This window comes from Colias croceus, chromosome 26 (genome assembly GCF_905220415.1).
Source record: "Colias croceus chromosome 26, ilColCroc2.1".
NCBI classification, from domain to species: Eukaryota; Metazoa; Arthropoda; class Insecta; order Lepidoptera; family Pieridae; genus Colias; species Colias croceus.
This window is the reverse complement of record NC_059562.1, coordinates 196,027-217,269: the sequence shown is the minus strand read 5'-3', so window position 1 is coordinate 217,269 and position 21,243 is coordinate 196,027. Positions and strand designations below refer to the sequence as shown.

Here is a 21,243-nt window from a genome sequence, read left to right as displayed (position 1 = left end):
ATAGATAGAGTGATTCAAGAGGAAGGTTTTAGTATATAATTTATTAGGTTGTAGACAAAGCGGGCGAAGCCGCGGGCGGTAGGCTAGTACATTATAAAAGTGATGATTGTAGTTAGACATAACATGGAAATTTTGATTTCACAGGAATGTTAAACGTTTATTTACTGAAAATTCAGTATATTATTATATTTTAAGCTATTAAATAACACACGGTGGTTAATATTTATTACCTACTGTAGTACATTAGTTACAAACTCTACTAGTCCTTTCGTTCTTGGAAATAATGATTATGATAATTGTATCCCTAATAATAATAATACTACGGGCGTAGGGATGTGACGACCCCATCGCCCACGGTTGGGATATCTATTGTTTACGTGACAATAGATATTCCACCCGTGCAATCAGTCAACCCGCAGGACACCTTGTGGCGGGGTGTCGGGGAGTAGCGACCCCGCGGGAACCGAGTGCTCCCGGGGGAGGCCCCTGTCTTCATCTCCGGCTTGCCTTCACCGGCCGGTCGGAGTGAAGCCTGACGAGGACAGGACCCCCACCTCTGGCTTGCCTTAACCGGCCGGCCAGAGTGGAGTCGCGAGAGCTTTTAGCTCGAAGGGTGGATGCGAAGCGTAAGTGGCGAGTGGGCACGTGATGCTGGACCCTCAGGGAGCGCGTGATCGTAGTTTAAAGTCCAGGGACGCCTCTCCACCCTTAGCTGCTCGCAATATGTTGCCCCCTTGTCGCACTATTGCAGTGACTTATTTCGGGGGCCCATACAGTGAGAGGGCGAGTCACCACCTGCCAACATATTTTTACTTTCTTTTAGTAGAAAGGCAGGTGCCATAGTTTCCAATAGTCCCCAAATACCGGCCCACTTAACATCCCACTCCATAGCCCAGTTCATTTTGTTTTCCACATCTCGAAATAGTCCTACATCGGCCGCAGACTGCCTAGGACTGTACCTCTATAATGCAGTCATGGGCAGGCTGCGGCTGGTGTCCCCCAACACATTAAAAGTCTCAAAGGGCCTCTGCGTGTTGGATCCGTGTCCCCACGTAAGCCTTCCAAAGATCCGGGTACCGTCCTTCTGGTGGTACCCGAGTATTATGGAAATAATACTACCAAGATAAATTCAAAACCAGATATCCATTATTCCTATTCACGGATCACAAGCATCATGTCAAAAGTACAAAACAGATCTGTCGAGAAGTTCAGTCCGTCTGTGAGAACCCTCGGAACGAATTAGCCGAATCGGAATTGGAAAACACAAATTACGCAAACATTAGCGAGGGGCTGTTATCAAAACTTGAAAATTGAATTATCGCCATAATTCCGTTTCAACGATTCTGGAGTTTTATCAATTATTTTAACGAGATTAACGATAGGTATACAAATAATTAAATTTTGCATATTATTTGTCACGCAATCTTGCTTTTATTTATGTAGGTACCTTATTAATAGCGGAATAATCTTTGAATGGAATAAAAACAGAATTATAATATGTTGTATAAGTATGTTAAAAAAGATCTAACGATAGTAAATATTACCATGCTGTATTGGTGGCCTATCTTTCAGCTTAGCACACAAAAAATCCAAGCATCCGTCAGCAATCCAGCATCTACCGCAATAAATCACGTCACCATACATAAAAATCTCATCGTACTCGGCAGTAGGTGAAAATTAAAAAAAAATGTCAATACTCCGAAAACACGAAAAATCGCATAACATACATGGGGATGATTCGGATAGCCCTCTAGGTCCTCTACCTCCTGGCTTCAGTATATCCATACTTCTTGGGACACTATGTATGTATTTCTCTAATAGGTATATTAACAATGGCCATAATCGTATCGGTTAGTGGTTCGTTCGATCCTGTTGTACCTATCCTCCTGAATGAGGCTTTTTTTAATTAATCAGCGGGAATCGAACCCTAAACCACTTATAATATTTATTAAAGCTCTGTTTTAAGAAAGCCTTCAACTAAAAAGCTTACACATTTTGTAATATTTCATACTACAAGTTCTAAATACTGACTGCAAAAGTGGGTTAGAGAATATTGACGTAACTAGGTTAAAAAACTATATGACTTCGATCGTTACCACACTTGTAGATACTAAACTCTGTACATCTTTACATTTGTAAAAATGCTAGGCCATGTAATAAATGAGAAAGTTTGTTTGGAAGTATGCATGTTTGTTACTCAATCGCTCCAAAACTATTGAACCGTTTATTTTGAAAAATTGTAGCTGTAACAGAATTAGCTATAGAAATTCCTACCAGCTTTTGCCCATTGTTTTGACAGGCGAAACCACAGACACCACTAGTATAAGAGCCTAACCACTGAATCATAACTGTTGTTTAAATTACCAAATTTCATTCGTCTAAACATTTATTGGAGTTATCGATTCCACTAGAATCGGTTTAGTCTAAATGTGCCAATCAGTATGTTAAATTGAATTTCTAGGAATTGTAAAATGTAAACAATAGTTTAGGAAAATCTCAGCGTTTCGTGGAAATGCCAATTATAAACTGAACTGTTATTTCTAATAGTTTGGTGCATTCATATAATCCTTTATTATTTAAAACTATGATCGTTTCAATTATTGGTTATTCTGTTTTAAAAAATATTTGCAATTTGCCAATGGCTTGCTTTCGACCCGCGGCTTCACCAGCTTTACAAATTATATACTAAAAACTTTCTATAGAATCGCACTCTATCTAATAAAAAAATCCTATCAAAATCTGTTAATTTATTAAAAGATATAAGCATACTCACACAGAAAGCGACTTTGTTTCATATCACATAGTTGTAGGTCCTATCCAAATTTTATACAAAGAGTCATGAAAAGAACATTCAACACAGATGGCGCCGGGTGAACAGCTAGTCATGAACTCATGAATATCGAAAAAAAACTTGAACAGATTTATCAAACCCATCGAGAAGTGCAAAAACAAAAGTGCAAATCATTAGGTAAATTTATGAATATAAAAATGGGCGAAATTTTGCCAAAATCGCAATTCATCGAGCGGCCATTTGTCGGGAGGGAGAGGTAATGAGGGGCTTTATCTCGGAGGTAGCTCACACGTCCGTGTCTGATACAACGCAGATATATTTTTATAATATACTCTATGTATCCGTAATTTTGTAGCAGTCATTAGGACGAGGCTAGTCATGTAATTAGAATGTGTTTAATTTTTAAAAACGTTTCAAAATGATGTTTTGTTGATTGTTAAATTGAAGTGAAGCTTAGGCATAGCCTTTCATCAGCAGGCCATCCAATAAAAAACTTATTTTTGGAAACAATCGTTTTTTAGATTATCGTTCTGCCAAGCAAACAGTATAAGTTCAATTATAGTAATTTAAATCTATACTTAATATTATAAAGCTGAGAGAGTTTGTTTGTTTGAACGCGCTAATCTCGGGAAATACTGGTCCGATTTGAAAAATTATTTCTGTGTTAGATAGCCCATTTAATCAAGGAAGGCTATATTTTATCACGCTACGGCCAACACGAGTGGAGCCATGGGGGTGAAACCGCGCGGAGCAGCTAATTTAGTATAATCCAGCTATTTTCGAAATTTGCTGGAACAACGTAGATACAATAAAGTAGTTATTATTATACATAATATACAATATTCTAATGATTATTATTATAATATACGCACAAACACGCATATTTAGCAAATAATCACGTAAACACACAGAAAATCGTGTTTGAAATCCCCATATTCAAAACTAGAGCAAAAAGAACAAATACGCCGCCATTCTAAATGTATGTTCAAATGAACTGTCACACACACACGTCTGCCGATATTTCATAGCTGGCGACATAAGACGACGACACACTATCGAAACGAAACTAGAAACTGCTTTTTTGAATGTTTTATAATGTTTTAACTTGAAAAGGATTGCTTAATATGAAGCATTTTTAAAGGTTTATTAATCATTTATATTTATTAAAGTAAAACTATGAAATATTAGTTCTAATTTGGCCAAAAAAAGAACTATGAAATACTAAAGGGTTTGCATTCACAACTAAAATGTTCTGCGTTTTAAATTACATACAATGAATTTAAATTTACACAAAAGTTGAGTTGCTTAAAACTTTCGTTACATCTATCATATACTATCTGCGCTCCGCGGTTTCACCCACATTGCTCCGCTCCTGTTCGTCTTAGCGTGATGAATAGCTTATAGCCTTCCTCGATAAATGGGCTATCTAACACCGAAAGAATTTTTCAAATCGGACCAGTAGTTCCCGAGATTAGCGCGTAAACAAACAAATTCTTCAGCTTTATAATATTAGTATAATTTGAATTAACACACTTAAATAATATTAATAACAAGATAACACGACTATAACAAAACTATTTCTTAAAAAAACTACTACAATCTTTAAATTACTAAGAAATTCGACAAAAATCTACAATCAGTTACAGAAATCAATGTCAAACATGGCGCCTATTAAAAAGCAATTCTAGTCAATAAGTACGGGATTGGCCGAGGGTGGATCCTGACATACATACATACGTCGAGGAATGCTCGTAAAATGTATTGAATGACCTTAAGAAACGCGCTTCTCAAACTTTTATAGAATTTATTTTAGATATTTATTTGAATGATTGAATGAATGAAAAATTCTTTATTGTACACCATATAGGACAATTTAAAACACATAATAACTTAATTAACAATGTACAGAGGGCGGCCTTATCGCTGACAGCGATCTCTGCCAGGCAACCCAATCGAAATTTCTTACACTGGTTAGAATTATTACTTAGACTATAATATTATGATGATATCTGTTTAAGTTTCTATATGTATATCTACTAATATGAAGGAATGTTTTTCTTTAGTATATTCTTTAGTTCATAACTTCGCGAAAGGGAAAAGTTGAACTTACCTATTATAAGCAAATTAAAAATTCAAAGCTTTCATAGTTGCTTCAAAAACACTGTAAGCCGTGTATTAAAAACAAAAAATTCGATAAAATAATACCAGAAAATAAATGATCTTTCATATTAATTAAAATGCATCTCAATTATCAACCCTCGACCGCCATCGCAACACGATCCTGGCCAGAAATATTAAAATGGCAGGTAATTTCGCAGAATTCTGTTTATCCTCTGGTTGATCTGATTATTGAATTGGGTTAAACAAATAATCAACATTTATTTTAAAATTTATTTCGTGATATTGCAGTATGCAAATACGTATCAAAATTCACATTAAATTAAATTATTTCTCCGAATTTTATACTAATTGGCTCTGCTCGAAATATAGATTTGTATCTGTGGTTTATTGGTATTTGGGTGAAAATTTGTCTTTAGGTGAAAAATCTTAGACACTTCTTCAATATGAATGACTAAAAATATTATTAGAATATTTAATTTCTGTCCTCAATGACAGTTTATATATACATAGGTATTAGGTACCTACAACCAAAAGTACCGACTTACTCAAAAGTTAGGTATAATTTTAGCTTACTAAACATCCGCTTAAATATTTTTGTGTGTTCTTTAACGGTAATTAAAACATCACAAATCATTTTAATACAAAAACTAATAAAAAGCAAAGAAACGAATACCGCAATTGATATAGAGTATGTGGTATATGTAAAAGTCATTAATATGTGCCATAAAAGTGATTAATTGAGTCATAACGGAGAACTATCGCAATTTTATACAAAAGCCAGACTCACATGTGTCTCGGAAACGTAGTTTCTATGAAAATTTGCCATTTTTAAATTATTCTCGTCTGCTATATTTCGAAATGTATTCTTAGAATGTCCTTTACATACTCAGTCTTAATATTTTTCATTGCGTTCAAGTTTCGACGTTTATTATTATTTATTTATTTTTAGCTCAAATAATTTTCACAATACCTACTAAAAATTCAGTAAGTAAACATCTATACATAATTATAATAAATCTGTAGAAGGGTCAATTCTGTACATTGAAAATATTGAAAAAATAAATAGCAGGGGGTGTTACTGGATCGATACCAAGCCCAAATATGCGATTAAAAAAAATTTTGTCTGTCTGTCTGTCTGTCTATCTGTCTGTCTGTCTGTATGTTCAGGCATCACGTGAAAACTAACGGTTCGATTTCGATGAAACTTGGTATAATTATACCTTATTATCCTGGGCATAAAATAGGATACTTTTTATCCCGGAAAAATACGTAGAAAAAAAATCTTAATTTTTTTTAATTTTTCCGCGCGGACGTAGTCGCGGGCGGAAGCTAGTTTTTCAATATTTTGCTTTTGGATCGCTAGAGCACTCCTACGGTATCACTTTTTTATTTTAGGTACATATTTCACAAACTTTTACAGCAACATTCTGTTGCTACATTACATTACAGCAACAGCTATTAAAATTACCAACTTTAACGATAAGTCATTGACCCAAAATCCTTTGAATGTAAACTTTCATTCGCATATTCTCGTTTCCGAGTTTTTCGTATAATTATGGCATCCTTAGATCGGCACCATGCATGCTGCTCATTACAGCAGGAAGCGCTTTATTGCTTCGCTGCGGCTAGACGCGCCAATAAAACAAGCCGCTTAATGGAGCGCTTTAAAATATACAAGTTGCAATTTACGAACGTTTGTATGATATATATTAATGTGGGTTTTTATTGGATTCAGAGTAACATTAATTATGATTAAAGAACGTTTATTTAAGGGTGTGCCAATTTAAAGATAAATTTGTTTTTTTTTTATATAAAACACGAGTCATGATTTAAGATTATGGTGACAAAGGTATTCATCTTAATACAAAGTGTTAACTAATTCCTACGGCTTTGAACACGTTATTTATTGGCCTCTATATTGGTAGAGCAACTATTTCAGAACTATCACTTGACATTAAATTTTATAAATATCGTACAAGCTATTTCTAAACATTAACGAACTGATTTTTTGTATGAAGTATTTTTCTGTAAGAACATAGATATTAGATACAAATAGATTATATATTAAAAAAAAATATAAGTCAATTGTAAAAAAGAGCGGTGCCGAGCACACGTGTCAGAAGTGAAACTTCTTTGGCATGATACCAAAATCGTCGCCTTACTACATGACGTGACGGTAATGCCATGACGTGTCCTTGGAATTTTACTCTCAACGCGCCTAAAGAAGTCACTTCAGAAGAAGAAATAGAAAAAATATAAATGTTTGAGAATGACTGTCTACCCTCAAACGACAGGCGTCGTGATTGACCGGATCGGAGCCGGCCTATTGTGCAATAGGGCTGCCAATTACTAGTTTTATGTTCCCGCTATAAATACTCAATGTCATCGTAAATTTCTATCTATTGGATTGATTTTTGTGCTATGAAATGTGTAGAAATAATTAATACTAGCTACTACCCGCTGCTTCACTCGTATCTTACCTTAATGAAAGGTTGGTAATCCATATTCCATACCCGATCAATATTTGTGTGAAAGAGTAACAAACATACATAAGGATGTATTGGTAAGGACCAACTTTTTCTATTTTTTTCCCGTTTAATCAATCTTGGTGGTGTTGCTAGTAAAAACTAAAAAAGCTTGAAATAAAACAATATCTTCTTATTATTAGTTCAACTTATGACCAATAATATTTATAATATGGACAACCCTATTTCACACACACCCACACAAAATGCCTTGAGTGATGCAATGTTTAAGTGATTTGACGACACTCAATTGTTATCATATTACTATTTGTGATCTTTATTTTTTATCTGTACTCTTGAACTCGGAGTTTTATATTATATGTGGTTGTTTCAAACGACTAACGCAAAGTTAGGTTATGAAGTGCCCTGAGTTATGATTTCATCCGAAACGGTTTAGCCATTTTTACGTGATTGAATAACAAACTATCAAATTTATAATACGAGTGTACTTGCTTAAATGCTTCTGTCTTCTTCATAAATGTAAAGACCAAAGGTATCAGCGTAGATATCAAAAATAATAAAATTGTATCAATTTCATAAATTATCGTGAGACGACAAACATGTATTAATAACCAATAATTCTATGCCTAATAAATAATGGTAAAACAATCAGTTATCTAATAAACGATTACTTAGTAATTTATTCATAAAATATATTTTATTCGCTTTCTCTACATAAAATTGATATTCAATAACCAACAAACAGCATTATTTAATACAAAATTCCATATTCAAAGATTTATTTCATTAGTCTGACAAATAAATAATATACTCATTAGAAAATAATGATATTCTAATGATGTATCATTATTCATAGGATGTTGTAAATATGTAGATTGTCACTGTAGTATGAGCTTAACGGAAGGTTAATCGATCGTTTGTTTTAATTATCTATAGATTTATAAGTATGTTTAATTGTCATCTTTGGTGGCTTTAATATATATGTATATGAAGAATAAATACAATTTGGTATAACAATAGGTATATTAAGGGTTATTAATTTTACTAAATCACTACATAGTATAAAACAAAGTCGCTTCCTCTGTCCCTTTGTATGCTTAAATCTTTAAAACTACGCAACGGATTTTAATGCGGTTTTTTTAATAGATAGAGTGATTCAAGAATTAAGTATATAATTTATTAGGTTTTAGACAAAGCGGGCGAAGCCGCAGGCGGTAAGCTAGTGCTAAATAAATAGTTACGCGTATGGATTCGATCTGTTTTTATTTTCTAAAAATCTTTTAAACGGAATCTACAATCTACATCTAATCTTTGAAGGTATATGACCCAAAATACATTTGAAAAATGATGAAATGAAACTTAAACTAATTCCCTTTTTGATCTGTATAATTTTTTCATCACCCAACAATATTGTTTTGCTAAAACAATTCCAACCGTTATATTTCCATAACTCTCAAACAATTAAATTCCGAACAAAACAAAAAGTCAATCATAGCGTTCGAAATAGCGTCGAATTTCATAAACGAAAAATTATTTCAATACGATCGCCTAAAAATAAATAAATCTGCTGTACATGTAAATGCAGGCGACATGGCCCAGTATCAATTATTCACGAATCCAACAAAAAGTGCGCGATATAAATCCGTTAAATTGCGAAGCTGTTAATAGCTTTGGGGTGTGAGGAGCATACAAATACAAATAAGGCATGTTTCACACTACACTTCATACTGAAATAAGGATTGTTACACATTTAAAAATATTATTTTTACATGGTTTAAAGTATGTTATTAACATTGCCTATGGTAATACGAATCTGACTAATATTATAAACATAAAAAATTGTTTGTATGTTTGTTCGTCTTTCACGGGAAAACCACCCAACGGATTTTCATAATATTTGACAGTGATGTAGCTTATGTACCACCATAACACATAAGCTATATAAATTCTTCGCAAATTATTCGCAGGTGAAATCGCGCAGCTAGTAAAGAATAAATGTAAGATAAAAATTCGTACAATGTTGCAGCTTATTAAAGTTATTACTTATTATATAAGGATTCAACAAGGGAATGGAAAACTATAACTACATTGTTAACATTGTAGCTCATTTAAAAGAGCAATTACAATACTTTCCGCTTTTCTCTGTACAAGTTGAAATTGTTATATAATGATGAAAACAATTTTTATGAAGATGTCTCGTTCACTGTATAAATTGTTTGAAATAATCAATTTATTTCTGTTTTCGTACTGTTGGAAACTAGACATAGATTTATGGAGTTGTTTTCTTATTGTTTTTAATTTTTAAGGTATTTCAAACATGTTTTATTATAATGATGCACATTTTATTGTCTCTACGTGTTGATGAATTTGTTATATTTACAAAAACCCTACAATACTAATAATTGTACAGCTATAGTCTATACCTATTTTGTTTATTTAGATAATATAGATGTAAACAATATCAATCTTCTTTCTTTTGTATTTTTTTAAATTGCCATAACTCTAGATTGATATTATATTAAATTGGAAATGCCTTCTATGCTTATAATAAACTTTGATCGTAAATATTCTAAACGATATCTAAAAAGCAAAAACTTTTTACAAAATAGTAGATTAGGTGTATAGTATATAGTAACCTATCACATTACCTACGCATACCATTTCCAGATGTTACTAGGTACAACTAATTACTTTTCCCCTATTCCTACACCACACCTTAAAATCATTTATATTTTGAACATATTATTTATAACAGAAGCCATATTTATAGCCTCTTCGTGATCTCAGCACATTACAATATATCACACAAATAATCGATGCGAAAACAACGCAATGAGCATCCTTAATATTAGGAGTGATAAATTTTATGTTTTTCGTGTTTTATTGTACGTAATTTACTTATTAAGTGCTAAGTGATTGGAGTTTCGTAAATTGCATAAAATATTTAATAATAGCTTTTGATTTTTTATAGAGGAAAAATTACAGCAATAGGGGAAATCATCACGGAATCATGCTTTTTTATGATTTTGTCGTCGTCGTTACAGCCGTGGGACGTCCACTGCTGGACAAAGTCCTCCCTCAAGGTATTCCACCACGCCCGGTCACCGGCGGCCTGCATCAAGCGGCTCCCTGCCACTCGGACCAAATCGTCTGTTTTGTGTATTTCTGCATAAATAATCAAACTCGGTATTTTATTCACGACCTGAAAATGTCAGAAAAACCCTAAAATTACCCTCTTTTATATAGTTATTGTAAAAATCCAACACTCTCATAATCCATTTAAAATAGACCATTAATAGTTAATAACATACCCACTTTCAAATGGGACAAATCTTCAGAGACCAAACATTCATTTGCCGGACCTCAGGGGTCATTTGGTATTCATTTCGCGAATTCTCTAGATCAATTAACTGCTGAGAAGTATTTATTTTGGATTAGTTTTACGGACAGATCCCTGGCGTAGGCTTTTACATGTCTCTCGTTAGTTATATAGAGGAGGTTGTTAATTGTTTGTTTGATTTAAGCGTTGGATGTGAAATTGATTATGTACTCAGGTATATGATGATTGGCTTTACTTTCTGTGAAATTTATATTTTAATACAAAGATGGATACGTAACGTTACGTTATTTATGACGTATGGATAATAATTTACAAACAATAAAAGAAAAATACAACAGGAGCATAATTATCAACATTTTATCAAGTTCACTTACTAATAAAAAATTCATACGAAATCAACTAAAAATGAGAGCTTTTATTGACTACATCTTATACTGATAATATTTAAAACTAGCTGCGTGCCGCGGTTTGATGCGCGTTAATGAGCTTTTCCTTCTAATCCTAGGATTCCTGGGGGAACATTGGAATAAAAAATAGCTTAATTAATTTACTTCATGTAACATCATCTATATAAAGTCACATTAGTATATTTATACAACCATGTGCATTTAGTAAAAAGCGATTATTTAATTATAATAAACACATAACGAGAGCTTTCAATTACATAATTTAAAAAAACTTATTTCTTAACCAAGGCGTGAAACATCCACAAAGTAAAATGGAAAACAATCGTCTTAAATCCTCTTATCTTATCACATTAGCGCGATAGCCGCATCTGAGAGCCTTCTCGAGTATCGCTAATCTCAACCATACATTACGTGTGACCTTTCCACGCATTTGCGAATCATAAATATTACTTTTCCACTTAACTAGCAAACATTTGGTTACAATTCAGTAAAAGTTGAAAATAATGAACCTTTAGTTAGTTTTAGAGTTGGTTTTAAAGGGAATTAACTCTAACCCAGTAGGTACCTATATGCTTTATTTATTTGACAGATGACAAATGAAGCTTATTACACGAAAAATGAATAAAAACTCTACATTAGTATAATATTATTCCTACTTACATTTGAGTGTCCTTTCCACGTAGTGAAATGATACCTAGGTACATATAATAAATTTTTTTTTCACAGTAACATGAAGATTTGCCGTGTATTTCATCGTGGGATCGGTAGCAGAACGACAGTAATAGATCCTACAATATACCTAATCTGACATATTATTAATACCATACAAATTTAGGTATTTGATTGAACGCGCGATCTAAAAAAACTACAGATACGATTTGAAAAATTCTTTCAGTATTAGATAGCTCATTTATCGAGGAAGGCAAGTAAAATAAAACAATGCAGATAAAACCACGGGGCACTGCTAGTAATACATCATATACCTATTAGTTTACTAAACAGCTAATCTTCTAGTTATATTTCAAAGATTCGACTCAGATCATACGCTGATTTATGGCATATATCGGCATCCATCACGGCACATTTATCTGTCGCACATGGTTTGTTCGCATAAATTATGTAATTAATAACAGCCGAGAGAGTTGCCGCGTCACTGAACTCGCTTCTGTATTTGATAATGGCAAGATATTAACTGTTCTATTAGCTTATCAGTTTGTTATTGTGTTGATAAATAACCACAGTTTTATTTTGTTGGTAAATAATAATCTAAAGATTTGTTATCATAAAAAAATTAACAATGAATATCTTTTAATCCCAATCCTGGTTAGTTCAATAACAAATTCTGTGAGGTTAGTGTTTAATGTTTATTTAGAGATAGTTAGATTTGTCTAAGTACTTAATTATATCAAAACTTATATAGAAATTAGTACCATTAACTTTCGCATTCACAAGAGAATTGAAACAACAACAATAGAAAATTGATAAGGAATAGAAGCTAAAAACTAAATCGATCGCGCGCTGACTGTGCCAAATTTTCAAGAGTGACCATTTAAAATGCAAATAGCCCATCCGGCTAGACAAAAGGTGAATAGTTTGCTTTGAGCTGATAATCCACGAGCTATGTGCTTCACTTGGAAGCGCTTGCTCTAAAGAGCCTACTTGAATTAACATTTTCAACTCGAATTTTGTTTGCAAATTCACTAAATGAAATATGAGATTGCTACAGACAAAGTATGAAAATTTCTTTGTTTTACATTTTATGAATTTTTCCGGAAACTTGAAAGAAGCCTCACTTGTGATCTATAAAATCTAGCGCAATTTTACGTTTTCTGCGAACCAATAAAACTACTTTAAAACAAAGATCACTTGAATAACTAGATAAGCGTAATATTGTATGCAATAATAAGTAAAACACTAAATCTCTTTCAATAAATTTATCTTACCAATATCAATTATTACAATTATTATATAACACGTTCGCAGATAAATTCAACAAAACAATGTCCATAAAACTTATATAAAATACTCATAAAATTTCAAACACATAACCCATCGTCGTTTTATCTTAACTAAAATAGAATTAATCACTTATTTATATCACATCTAGTTCTCTAAATCTATCTACAAACCTCGGAAGGCCAGTCCACACTTCTTTTTGTACTTACAATACAAGAAATCCGCCCAGCTCCATTGTAGTGCAATAAATGAAATTCCGTAAGACACAATAAGCTCTGATTGAACTTCACACTCGTATTGTTAATATCCGTGGGAATGGCTTTATATTCCCGATTTATAAACTAGCTTTCTACCCACGGCTTCGTCCTCGTATTCAAACTCGCATAGTTCCCGTTGCTATGGGATACCATTCCATCTTATATTCTTTCTCAGGTCGAAAACTATTATTGTACCGAATTTTATCCAAATCTGTTATGTAGTTTAGGCGTACAGAAGAAACAAATAACGTAGGGATATAATAAATAAAATTATTTGATATCTGATTTGTTTGTTGTTTTTAATATAATTTGGAAAAGCTTCTGCTCTATATTCTCATAAATTTTTATTATTATTAAGGTTATGCACAATTTTGATGGTACATATCTTGATTAGTCGTATAAGCGAAGAAATAATCTTTAAAAATACAATTCGGAGCAGTTGATTAAAATAAACACACAAACACATTTTATTACCTATTACTATCCCTTAACTATAGATACAGAGGTATTTACCAAGTTTTCTTGCAGACAGCGATCTTGTTACCGGTCGTTTATCGGCAATTCCGTGATATATCGCCCATAGCTCACTGGACTAATGTCGGTTCCAATAGAAATACATAGCCATTCTGCTAAACTATCAGTATTGCACTTGAATGCTGTATTTTATCTATACTAATATTATAAAGCTGAAGAGTTTGTTTGAACGCGCTAATCTCGGAAACTATTAGTCCGGTTTGAAAAATTATTTCGGTGTTAGATAGCCCATTAATCGAGGAAGGCTATAGGCTTATAAATATTCTCGGTAAGACTAACAGGAGCGGAGCACTACGGTTAGGAAAGGATTTTGATCAATTTTACCCCTGAAAGGATAATATAGGGGATGAAACCATGAAAATTTATCTTTTCCAAGCAGGCGAAGCTGTGGACAACAGCTAGTAAAGGCATAATATGTTTAACGGCTTATTCTTATTTTAATATCTGAAAAATTATATTGTACCTATGTATGATTCTAGCGTTCAATCGAAATAAAATAAACGAAAAAAAATAAAGCCTTCGTCGGAAAGTAAACATATAAATCTTTATTATAATATATTTTCAACATTCGACTTCCACTTAACATTTCATCTAGAACAAATAACAAGAAAATTATGTTCCATAAAGAAATTTGTATTCAGAAGTGGATGAAATAAATTAAGTTTTCGAGAAACCTAAAAAAATTGTCAACAGGTGAAATCCTAGAATCGTTCTTTATTATAATATTATATTTGCTTAAATTTGTGAAATCTATCTACGTGTTTGTCGAGTTTTAGTAAAAGGTTGAAAACACTCATACAATTTTAATAGATACCTTCTCTATAAGTTAATAAGCTTCACACCTGGTAATGTTAGAAGAAAGATATATTAACCAATGAAAAAGTATTGTTTGTATCCAATTTTGACCAGACGTTTTGCATCACAGATTAACAATCAAACAAACATTCCCATCCTTCCAAAAATAAAATTACCTGACCAAATATATCAATATTGGCATCCCCTCAATATATCTAAACATATTCACTCAATTTATCAACAGAACGATAAATAATATTTCACATTAGGCTAATAGTTCGCAATTCGACGCGTAACACCGGGGGCTGTCACTAGTGTACCCCTAACAAGGGTCTATTTAATATAGTTATTGATTTATAGCCCACGGCTTGTCGCTCCACGCCTACACTATAAATATTACTTAGAGGAATCTTTTAATAAATTCAATATCGTATACGGGATTATCTTTACCAGGAAAATTATTTATAAATTATAATATACACTGAAAGCTTAGACTGTAGGCTGATGTGGGAAGAATTGGTAATCAAAATGTTTTTCTATGTCAAGGAAATTCCTAGAAAGAAAGAGTCCTCCTCATTAGAAAAACGACATTACTAAAAATATACGAATCCGTTTTGTAGACCCACGTTACTTTTTAGGTTGTTAGGTAGCTGTAGGTATTTATTTATTTTAATCCCACCAAAAACATAAATGTAAAATTTGGAGCCGAGTTCAATCGTTGACTTAATTTGCCAAAAAAAGAAATGAGATCTAAATGTGTGCCAAGTTCTGCAGACAGTCCAGAAATTTATTTACAAAGATGTATTAAGTTCTTAGGTTTACTGAAAACTCAATTGTTTTATTTTCCCTTAGAGAACAATGTTTATTCCAAAATATAACTTTTTGAATTTGAATAATATAATTATTTTCACAAAGCAAACAACTAATGACCTATTGAACCCCATAATTTGATGAGGCTAGTTTTACATACTGTTTATATTTTGTGAGGTTCTAAAAACTAGCCTCATCAAATTATGGGGTTCAATAGGTCATTAGTTGTTTGCTTTGTGAAAATTATTATATTATTCAAATTTAAAAAGTTATATTTTGGAATAAACATTGTTCTCTAAGGGAAAATAAAACAATTGAGTTTTCAGTCAACCTAAGAACTTAATACATCTTTGTAAATAAATTTCTGGACTGTCTGCAGAACTTGGCACACATTTAGATCTCATTTCTTTTTTTGGCAAATTAAGTCAACGATTGAACTCGGCTCCAAATTTTACATTTATGTTTTTGGTGGGATATCATTACTTTTTGTACAGAAAATTACTCTGCAAATTTGATTTACTTTATGAATATAATACTTTTTATAATATAGGTACGATTTTTTTATTTTTTCTTGCGGTTTCTCTGTATGGTTTGTTTAGTATTATCCTTACTAATATTATAAATGCGAAAGTAACTCTGTCTGTCTGTCTGTTACTCAATCACGCCTAAACTACTAAACCAATTTGCATGAAATTTGGTATGGAGATATTTTGATACCCGAGAAAGGACATAGGCTACTTTTTATTGCGAAATATGTACCACGGGCGTAGCCGGGGCGGACCGCTAGTTTTCTATATTTTCTTATAATATGTTATGAATGTCAGCGCACATTGCCCCGTCATTATCTGCAATTTTTTAAACTCGCTTTCTGTTTAAAAGATTATGATTTTCCAAACATCCAGCGTGAATTTGTACACACACTATTACCATTTAGTAGACTGTGCTATTACCAAGATGCAAAGATCGTTGTAGAAGAATCGTCGCCTTACTCCATGACGTTACGGTATTGCCATGACGCGATCTTAAAATTTTACTCTAAACGCGCCTAAAGATGTTTCACTCATATTAATATTACGCAAATTAAATCATTTCGACCTTCGACGAAGCCTTCTTCCATTACACCATTTATGGTAATTATTTTTGCATGCTTGTATTGGCTGAACATGTTTGTGCTTTATTAATATAATTGTATCACCATTGAATACCATGTTTAAAGTAAAATAAAGATTTTATTTATTTATTTATTTATTTATTTACTCTGAAATTAAAACTAAACTAAACACTCATAAATAAAGAATAAATAAATGTGAATATGTAAAATTATATATTATTTTTAACTGTATGAGCAATATTTTTATTACAATTTTCTTTTATTTTACGTTTAATAACAGTTTTGAATAAAGAAATCATGCAATCGAAGTAATCCACCCTAGCGATACTAGCGCGAGTGAGTGTGATGTCAGAGGCGCTTCGAATCTACAGATGTTTCGTCTTAAAATAATAAAAGTTTCGTCTTAAAGTAAACTTCAATAATCTATATCTCAGTCATTTATTGATGGATTTCAAAATTTTTTTCGGCCACTGATTAGTTTTGAGCTATTTTTTAAGACTAGTAAGGTGAATATACTATTTTCTATTTTTTTAAACTTTTCCATTTTTCCATACAAACAAAATTACTAAAACTTCAATAATCTATATCTCAGTCATTTATTGATGGATTTCAAAATTTTTTTCGGCCACTGATTAGTTTTGAGCTATTTTTTAAGACTAGTAAGGTGAATATACTATTTTCTATTTTTTTAAACTTTTCCATTTTTCCATACAAACAAAATTAATGTCATTGAAAAAAAAATTAAATACAAATAAATTCAGTATTTTCTGATTTTTTCCTTTGTACACTCACTATTACCTAGCTGATTACAAAATTTGAACTTTGTAGGTCATCTGGAAGTGGGTTAGGTTTTGTATATGTCTATAAGTCAGTCAGTCTTAAAAATTGCGATTTTTGGATATTAATATCTACGCAACTGTTTAATCTGTATTTATGAAATTTAAGGTTCTTGTTTATCTTGAGGTCCTCTTGATATGTACCAAATTTGGTTTATTTAACTCAAATAGTTTTCGAGTTATAAGGGGGTGAAAAGTGGCTCGAAATGGTTCGTGTAAATATACACACGGCTGCTGCTCGCCAGTTCTCTTCGCTTGAACTCGGCTTGACACGCTGCCGCGTGTCTAGATACTAAAATAGACATAATGCCTGCATTAAAATTTGACAAAATATTACAAAACTGAAGCTAAAAAAATGTGTGCGTATACTAGTGTACACACGTAATAAAACTTCTGTATGACCTTATTTTTAAAAAATAATTTACTATAAGTATGAAACTTTACAGTAATAGGGATAAGAAAAAGATGGTGTGTAACGGAAAAATGTCACGCGTAACGAAAAAATGTTACACTAAATTATTTTCCAACCCCGATAAAGAAGTTTCACTTCAAAAAATTGTTTGGCATTAAAATAATACTGTAATGGCAAAGTAGATTATAGATGACTCTTTATAATGTTAATAGTATAACAATACTGCACCTAAAAATTGTAAAAAAATGTATAGTTAATAGGAGGTATATCTACGAAGGTATACGTAGGTATACGTAGGTACATTATACACGTTTCTACCTTTTATTGTAATAATTCTAAGGCAAAACTTTTAATTTATTTCTTTAACATATTATAATACTAGCTTACCGCCCGCGACTTCGCCCGCTTTCTCTAAAACGATTTGAGATTTAAACTATCCTATCTCTCAAGTTGGATCGAACTGCACATGGTGTGCGAATTTTATTATAATCGGTTAAGTGGTTTAGGAGTCCATTGAGGACAAACATTGTGACACGAGATTTATATATATATATATATATTATTAGATATTAGATAAGATAAGATAAGATGTGCCAATAAAAATGAAATTATGAATGAACACTAGAGCGAGACAATTCACAATTTAAATACATCCTCATTGTAACGGGTTATACCGCAGTGTCAATTATTCGTCTCCCAGTTTATATAACTCTTATCTTTTTTTAATTACACAAATAGCGCTGCGAAATTATTTCCCCTCGTTGCAACAGTTTTAATGAGGCTCGTGAAGTATTGCAAGCTATTCTGTGAGATATATAATTAGGATTGTGCCACATATACACTTCTATCTAAACATATTATTATATATGTACATCTTTTTCTAACACTTGCAAGGTTCTTAAAAGTGTGAGAATTAATCTGTTTTGGACTTTACCTACATTTTACGCAGCATTTTTCCTTTTTAATTTGTAACAAACGAATCGTAAAATCGTAAACGAAACGTATCTCAAGAAAAAAATATTTAAAATATGATTCGGTACAGAAATTAAAAGAAATTAGTTATAAATTTCAAATTAAAAACTTTTGAAACATCTGTTATAGTTTATAATATTAACTTCCTTTTGTCTCCCGGGAACCGAACCCAAATCCACTATTTTAATGCTATTAAAATTGACTCTACAATATATTATATAATGCTAAATTTAACTTTCATTGGATTTCATCGTAAACCCTTGAATTATGTAGAAAAGGAAAAACGGACAAACAAACAAACCTTTAGATTTAACCTAAAAATGTTAGTTTTTATTTATACAGTAACAAAAAACATACCTCCATTTTCACCTTAAAACAATAGCTATTAATTTTAATGAAGTTTCGTTTTTAATTAATTAATTCACTCGAAATAAATAATTAAATTGCGTATCACGAATATACAGAAACCTTTCACAATTTTATATTATTTCATTCGTTTGAGCTTCAAGCCGTTTTCAATTAATTACATTTTACTTGAAAATGTCAAAAACAATTATAGTTAGGTATGTAATAATATTATTTCCAAATTATCGAATCTTATGAGTAATATTTTTACCTCGATAATAACTGAATATATTCGCACAAGCTTTAAAATTTGTTAAAACGCTATCAATATAAGTTGATCAATAGGTATATTAAACGCTTCAGTCCCAGTATCAACAGTTTAAACTATTTTAAAAGTTCACAGAAACAAACAGACAAACATTAGAAAATACTTCAAATAGACTATTATATTAAATAAAATCAAGAATATATCTCTCATCTTCCAAAAACCACAAAAGGAATATTTTATCCATATGAAATAGTCAATGATGTTACACAGTCGATCATATAATATCTTTGTATGTATTAATTATCGATGATTTGTGAGTAAATACGATAATATATAGGATAAAGTGATAACGCCAGAGGAGGGATCATCTGCTGGAGATACGCGGGGCCGGAGGGCTCTTACATATTTTACGATGTACAGACTAACTGCTAAACATTCAGACGCAATTTATCCTCAGATTATTTTGAGCTTACATTACACTTTAAATTAAACACAAAACATATTGTTAACTAAGCTTATTAGGATAAGATACTGCTTTCCGAATCGGTGGTAAATGTTAAAATATGTAATGACGTTTCAAAAGTGCTTCTAAAAGAAGTCTATTGAATAAATAAATGTTTGAGTTTGAGGAAAGCTTGTTTCACAAAATCTCTAATACCATGTGTACTTGTATAATGACGAGTGGACCATAGGATTCTAGCGTTCAGCAAAAGATATTTGTGATAACAGAGCAAAGCATTTACAGATGATGTGATCTATTTAAATTTTAATACTTATTATAATAAATATTCGAATGTCTCTATTCCCCATTACTCTGTGGGCACACACGTAATGTTTGCTCTCGTAAACAGTTTACAACTGATTCGCTCCACGCAAATCATTCTGACCTACTTCACCTCACGCATTTTTAAATATTTAAAACAATCTCCTTGAGAGCAAACAAATTCAATTCTAAAATTAAGGGCAATTTTTGTGTATAAAAATCAGCAGAGCATGTTAACTATGATAGACATGATACAGACGCTTAGATTATTTAAAAAGTGAAGTTTGTATGTAAAGGGCTAACTAACAGACGATTTTATTTGAAAATATGTTCCTGAGTGCCTTTAGATTAAATTTAGTTTATAAACAATGGACACTAATTTGCTACTACTCTACGACACTATTGACCTGTAGATCAATGGTAAATAGGTGGTCTACTTTTCGTTATTCAGGACAAATCTAAACATAGAACAAGTAAAGATTCACATATACAATATAAGTTGTATTTAAGTATGCTTTTACAGACCTACAAAATTCTCAACTTTCCAACATTCAGGCAATTACATATGAACATAAATAAACATATTCACATTACAAACAAATTGACTCAATACACATTTTGCATACCCTTTGTACCGTCTGCTTCTGACCCTCGAAAACATCTTAAAAGCAATTTCACATAAAACTAATCACATACCTTTGAACCGAAATGTAATCAAAATGGCAGAAATAGAACGAAAGATATTAATTTCTGTGGAATATCTGAATAAGAAGTCGGTTGAGGCTCAAAAGATTTGAATAGCAAAGGTACCGTTTAGATAGCAAAGGGGAACAGTGGCTGCTTGGCGTGACTACGAGCCGCCGATTTGCTTACTGCTAGGGCTGCCAACAGTGAGAAATTAAACATTCTATACAACTTCCATGCATTTTGTTATTAGATGTCGTTTAAGGTCTGGTGTAAGACCCGTACTAATTAATTATAATTATTAGCTTTTAATCGTTACATACCGAATTCTGTTCTACTACTTTACAAACCTTTT

The 21,243-nt window shown here is 32.0% G+C and overlaps 1 protein-coding gene across 1 annotated transcript in view; it reads right to left on the bottom strand.

Moving 5' to 3' along the window:
* LOC123703478 overlaps positions 1-21,243 on the bottom strand; it is a 339,926-nt gene that overhangs the window by 222,665 nt on the left and 96,018 nt on the right. The window lies entirely within an intron of this gene.